Genomic DNA, 7,135 nt, shown 5'->3' on the forward strand with positions numbered 1-7,135 from the left:
ATTTGAACAATTGCAGTTTTGAAATCCCTGTCGTTCGTCAACCTCTGTACGCGTTACAGGTATTTTTTCCATGTTGACCGACGCCTCCCAGCGCAGAGGGACAGACATTCATTTTCCCACTCTTAATGCCATCTTCCACGGCCGAGGGTGCGTGAACAGCCACGCCATTCGCTTCTCCACTGTATGCATGGGCTCAGCTCCATCGATAAACTCGTGTGGACTACAAACTCTTCTGAAAGCAGTTTGAATCTTGCAGCAGTTTTCACATTAGATTTTCTCGTCCATTAAGTCGTTCGTACCCAGGAGAGTAATTACCTGTCCTGCAGCCCATTCTATACTCTGTTGGGAATGACGCTAAAAATAAACATATATATGTGGCTTCTCAAGATCTGTTTACACTTAAAAACAACAAAAAAAGGCAGTTTCTGGAAATCTGAAATAAAAAATGGAAGATACTGAAAGTACTGTGCAGATCATAAAAGGGATAAAGAAGGGGAGAAAGTTAGAGTGAAGTATGGAGAACATAGTGAAGAGGCCAAGGATGTTTTCATGAACTGCAGGGAGTTGGTTGTCACTTATGATGGACCTTCAGTTTTCAGAGCCTGAGAGGCTTAAAAAAAAGTTCAGTTTCCTTGCAAAACTGCATGACCTTTCTAAGGCGGCAGAGTTGTTGTTAATAAAGTTAAACTTTAAACAAATATTCTTTGCTGAGCTTTTTGTTTTAAACAGAAGGTGTCCCAGTATTTAATGTCAATTCCAAGTAGCAATCAATTTGAATTTGGAAGCACAGCTTTGCAAAGTAAAGTGACTAGGGGACTTGTGTTCATTAGCCAGACACAAGAAAATAAGGTTACTGTATGTCACTGAACACATCAAACATGGTTACATGTTGGGGTGTTTGTGCACTTAAGGGTTAGCCTTCACAGCATTAATTGTGAATGTTTGGGATATCTGTCACTCGAAGTTTTTCAGCAACATCTGTGTGAGTTGTTTTGAGCTGCCACCATTTTCGGATGGTCTGTGTTGGCACCTCACAAATCTATTCTCCTCTGCCCCTCTGCCCCCGATTTCTAAATGGACATTGAACCAATGAACACTACCTTACTACTTTTTATTTCTGTTTTTGCACTACTTATTTTAACATAACAATTTAATAGAAATATGTAGTGTATATACTGTGGCATGCAAACGTTTGGGCACCCCTGGTCAAAATTTCTGTTACTGTGAATAGCTAAGCGAGTAAAAGATGAACTGATTTCCAAAAGGCAGAAAGTTAAAGATGACACATTTCTTTAATACTTTACGCAAGAAATCTTTTTTATTTCCATCTTTTCTTTTTTTATTTTGAAACTGTAAAAGGGCCCGAAGCAAAAGTTTGGACACCCTGCATGGTCAGTACTTAGTAACACCCGCTTTGGCAAGTATCACAGCTTATAAATAGAACATAGACATGGAATAGTACAGCACAGTACAGGCTAAATGTAACTCCATTATTTTCTCTATTTATCATATATTTCATTGTACCGCTGCTGTAAAGTTAACAAATTTCACAGCAGTTTAGTATCTGTTTTCCCCTGCTTTGTGGCCCTTCATGGCTTGAATGTTGCAGTTTATTAATAAAATATTGTTCTAAAATATTGTTTGACCGGCTGCTCTACAATACCTGACTGGATGGATGAAGCAGTGTTTGCTTGCCTGAATTAAATCATCTGTTGACATGAGCACATGATCCAGAAACAGCAGGAAGCCATCTGCTCACCACTTTCAACCAAATCTGTCTCAATATAGCAATCCTGCGCCAGTCAACCTCCTCCCTTAGAGCTCCAAATTCAAGAGCCTGAATGCTCAATGGATACTTAACTTAGGGCCGTAACTTCCTGTCCCAGGAAGTCTTGCACTTAGAGCTCCAGTCATCTCTATTTCACATACTGAGCCAAGAATGCGTTTGTCATCTCTCTCTCTTTTGACTGAATGAACTCTGACCTGGGCTGCTGCTAACTGAGATGCACAGTGTGAGAAAGGAGGAAGGTAACAGAAAGGAGGTTATAGACCAGTTAGCCTGAGCTCAGTGGTTGGGAAGATGTTGGAGTCAATTGTTAGAGATGAAGTTACGGAGTTCTTGGTGACACAGGACAAGATATGACAAAATCAGCATGATTTCCTTGCCTGATGAACCTGTTGGAATTATTTAAGGAGATTACAATTAGGATAGATAAAGGCGATGCAGTGAATGTTCATATTGGACTTTCAGAAGGCCTTTGACAAGGTGCCACATATGAGATGGCTTACCAAGTTAAGAGCCCAAGGTGTTACAGGAAAGGTACATTGGCTGATTGGTAGGAGCCAGCGAGTGAGAATAAAAGGTTCCTTTTCTGGTTGGCTGCCAGTGTGTTCTGCAGGGGTCAGTACTGGGACCACTTCTTTTTATGCTGTATATCAGTGATTTAGATGACAGAATAGATGGTTTTATTACCAAGCCTGCAGATGATACGAAGATTGCTGAAGAGGAAAGTTGTGTTGAGGAAACAGGCAGGTTGCAGAAGGACTTAAACAGATTGGGAGAATACGCAAGAAAATGGCAAATGAAATACAATGTTGGAAAATGCATGGTCATGAACTTTGGTAGAAGAAATAAATGTGCAGACTTTTTTCCAAACAGGGAGAAAATCCAAAAATCTGAGATGCAAGGGGTCTTGGGCATCTTTGTGCAGAACACCTGGAAGGTTAACTTGCAGGTACAGTCAGTGGTGAGGAAGTCAAATGCAATGTTAGCATTGTTTTCAAAAGAATCAGAATCAGGTTTATTATTACAGGCACGTGTCATGAAATTTGTTATCTTAGCAGCAATACATCAATGCAAATCATAATAGAAGAAAAAAATAATAAGTAAATCAGTATATGTATATTAAGTAGATCAAAAATCATGCAAAAAACAGAAATAATATATATTAAGAAAGTGAGGTAGTATTCAAGGGTTCAATGTTCATTTAGGAATCAGACAGCAGAGGGGAAGAAGCTGTTCCTGAATCACTGAGTGTTTGCCTTCAGGGTTCTGTATCTCCTACCTGATGGTAACAGTGAGAAAAGGGCTGGAGGTCCTTAATAATGGATGCTCCCTTTCTGAGACACCGGTCTTTGAAGACGTCCTGGGTACTTTGTAGGCTAGTACTCAAGATGAAGCCGACTATATTTACAACACTCTGCAGCTTCTTTTGGTCCTGTGCTGTAGCCCCACCTTCCCTGCCCCGAACCAACAGGTGATGCAGCCAGTCAGAATGCTCTCTATAGTACTTCGATTGAAATTTTTGAGTGTATTTGTTAACACTCCTAATCTCTTCAAACTCCCAATGAAGTATAGTCGCTGTCTTGCCAACTTTATAACTGCATCAATATATAGGGACCAGGTTAGGTCCTCAGAAATCTTGACACCCAGGAAATTGAAACTGCTACACAAGGAAATCTGCAGATGCTGGAATTTTAACCAACACACATGGTGAATGCAGCAGGCCAAGCAGCATCTACAGGAAGAGGTACAGTCGATGTTTCGGGCTGAGACCCTTCGTCAGGACTAACTGAAAGAAAAGATAGTAAGAGATTTGAAAGGGGGAGGGGGAGTTCTGAAATGATAGGAGAAGACAGGAGGGGGAGGGGTGGAGCTAAGAGCTGGAAAGTTGATTGGCAAAAGGGATATGAGAAGATCATGGGACGGGAGGCCCAGGGAGAAAGAAAAGGGGAGAGGGGAAGCCCAGAGGATGGGCAAGGAGTATAGTGAGAGGGACAGAGGGAGAATATATATATAATAATAAATAAACAACGGATGGGATACGAAGGGGAGGTGAGGCATTAATGGAAGTTAGATAAGTCAATGTTCATGCCATCAGGTTGGGGGCTGCCCAGACAGAATATAAAGGGATGTTCCTCCAACCTGAGTGTGGCTTCATCTTGACAGTAGAGGAGGACGTGGATACACGTCAGAATGGGAATGGGATGTGAAATTAAAATGTGTGGCCACCGGGAGATCCTGCTTTCTCTGGCGAACAGAGCGTCAGTGTTCAGCGAAATGGTCTCCCAGCCTGTGTCGGGTCTCGCCAATATATAGAAGGCCGCATCGGGAGCATCGAAGGCAGTATATCATCACAGCCGACTCACAGGTGAAGTGTTGCCTCACCTGGAAGGACTGTTTGGGGCCCTGAATGGTGGTAAGGGAGGAAGTGTAAGGGCATGTGTAGCACTTGTTCCGCTTACAAGGATGAGTGCCAGGAGGGAGATCGGTGGGAAGGGATGGGGGGGACGAATGGACAAGGGAGTCACATAGGGAGCGATCCCTGTGGAAAGCAGGGGCAGGGGTGGGGAGGGAAAGATGTGCTTAGTGGTGGGATCCCGTTGGAGGTGGCGAAAGTTACGGAGAATTATATGTTGGACCTGGAGGCTGGTGGGGTGGTAGGTGAGGACAAGGGCAACCCTATTCCTAGTGGAGTGGTGAGAGGATGAAGTGACAGCAGATGTGCATGAAATGGGAGAGATGCATTTGAGAGCAGAGATGATGGTGGAGGAAGGGAAGCCCCCTTCTTTAAAAAAGGAGGACATCTCCTTCATCCTGGAATGAAAAGCCGCAACCTGAGGGCGGATGTGGCAGAGATGGAGGAATTGCGAGAAGGGGATGGCATTTTTGCAAGAGACAAGGTGAGAAGAGGAATAGTCCAGGTAGCTGTGAGAGTCTGTAGGCTTATAGTAGACATCAGTATATAAGCTCTCTCCAGAGATAGAGACAGAAAGATCCAGAAAGGGGAGGGAGGTGTTGGAAATGAACCAGGTAAACTTGAGGGCAGGGTGAAAGTTGGAGGCAAAGTTAATGAAGTCCACGAGCTCAGCATGCGTGCAGGAAGCAGCACCAATGCAGTCATCGATGTAGCGAAGGAAAAGTGGGGGACAGATACCTGTATAGGCTTGGAACATGGATTGTTCCACAAAACCAACAAAAAGGCAGGCATAGCTGGGACCCATACGGGTGCCCATGACTACACCTTTAGCAATTGAAACTGCTCACTCTTTCCACTTCTGATCCCTCTATGAGGATGGGTATGTGTTCCTACATTTTAGCCTTCCTGAAGTCCACAATCAGCTCTTTCATTTACTGATGCTGAGCGCCAGGTTGTTGCCAGGTTTAGATTACAACAGCAGGGATGTGATGCTGAGGCTTTGTAAGGCACTGGTGAGGCCTCATCTTGAGTATAGTGAGCAGCTTTGGGCTCCTCTTCAAAGAAAAGAACTGCTGGCATTCGAAAAGTTTCAGAGGATGTTCTCAAGGATGATTCCTGGAATGAAAGGGTCATTATTTGATGAACGCTTGATGGCTCTGGGTCTGTACTCACTGGAATTTAGAAGGATAAGAGGGGATCTCATCGAAATCTTTCAAATGTTGAAAGGCCTAGACAGAGTGGGTGTGGAACGGAAGTTTCCCATGGTGTGGGAGTTTCAGAGAAGAGGACACAGCCTCAGTGTAGAGGGGTGTCCATTTAAAACAGAGATGCAGAGAAATTTCTTTAGCCAGAAGATTGGAGCAGGGGGCAGGGATTAAGATTTCTGGATCGTTAGGACTTTTATTGGGGGCAGGTGTGACCTGTACAAAAGGACAGGTTGCACTTAAATCCCAGAGGGACCAATATCCTGGTGGGGAGGTTTGCTCAAGCTATTAGGGTGAGTTTAAACTAGAATTGCTGGGGGGTGGGAACCGATATGAAGAGACAGGGGAAGAGGCGGTTGGCTCACAACTAGAGAAAGCTTGGAGCCAGTGCGAGAGGGAGAATAGGCAGGTGATAGAAAAGGGCACGCTCAAACCGATGGTTTGAGATGTGTCTATTTTAATGCAAGGAGTATCATGAACATAACGGATGAGCTTAGAGCGTGGATCAGTACTTGGAGCTATGACGTTGTAGCCATTACAGAGACTTGGATGGCTCAGGGGCTGGAATGGCAACGTAGAGTGCCGGGCTTTAGATGTTTCAGAAAGGACCGGGTGGGAGGCAAAAGCAGCAGGGGAGTGGCACTGTTGATCAGAGATAGTGTTGCAGATGCAGAAAAGGAGGAAGACACGGAGCAATTGTCTATGGAGTCTCTGAGTGTGGAAGGTAGGAACAGGAAGGGGTCAATAACTCAACTGGGTGTTTTTATAGACCACCGAAGAGTAACAGGGACATAAAGGAGCAGATAGGAGACAGATTCAGGAAAGGTGTCATGATAACAGGGTTGACGTGATGGGAGATTTTAATTTCCCAAATGTCAATTGGCATCTCCCTGGAGTAAGTGCTTTTGATGGGATGGAATTTGTTAGGTGTGTTCAGGAAGGTTTCTTGATACAATGTGTAGATAAGCCTACAAGAGGAGAGGCTGTACTTGATCTGGTATTGGGAAATTAACCTGGTCAGGTGTCAGATCTCTCAGTGGGAGAGCATTTTGGAGATAGTGATCGCAGTTCTATATCCTTTACCATAGCATTGGAGAGGGATAGGAACAGACAAGTTAGGAAAGCATTTATTTGGAGTAAGGGAAAATATGAGGCTATCAGGCAGGAACTTGGAAGCATAAGTTGAGAACAGATTCTCAGGGGAAAGTACAGAAGAAATGTGGCAAATGTTCAGGGGAGATTTGGTGGAGTTCTGCATAGGTATGTTCCAGTGAGACTGGGAAAGGGCACAGGAACTGTGGTGTACAAAGGTTGTTGTAAATCTAGTCAAGAAGAAAGGAAGAGCTTACGAAAGGTTGAAAAAACTAGGTAATGATCGAGATCTAGAAGATTGTAAGGCTAGTAGAAAGGCGCTTAAGAATGAAATTAGGAGAGCCAGATGGGGCCATGAGAAGGCCTTGGCGGACAAGATTAAGGAAAACCCTAAGGCATTCTACAAATATGTTAAGAGTAAGAGGATAAGATGTGAAACCAATCAAGTATGACAGTGGAAAAGTGTGTACGGTACCGGAGGAGATAGCGGAGGTACTTAATGAGTACTTTCCTTCAGTATTCACTTCGGAAAATGATTTTGGCAATTGTAGGGATGACCTACAGTGGACTGAAAAGCTTGAGCATGTAGATGTTAAGAAAGAGGATGCGCTGGAGCTTTTGGAAAGCATCATGTTGGAT

The sequence above is a fragment of the Mobula hypostoma genome, chromosome 3 (genome assembly GCF_963921235.1).
Source record: "Mobula hypostoma chromosome 3, sMobHyp1.1, whole genome shotgun sequence".
NCBI lineage: Eukaryota > Metazoa > Chordata > Chondrichthyes > Myliobatiformes > Myliobatidae > Mobula > Mobula hypostoma.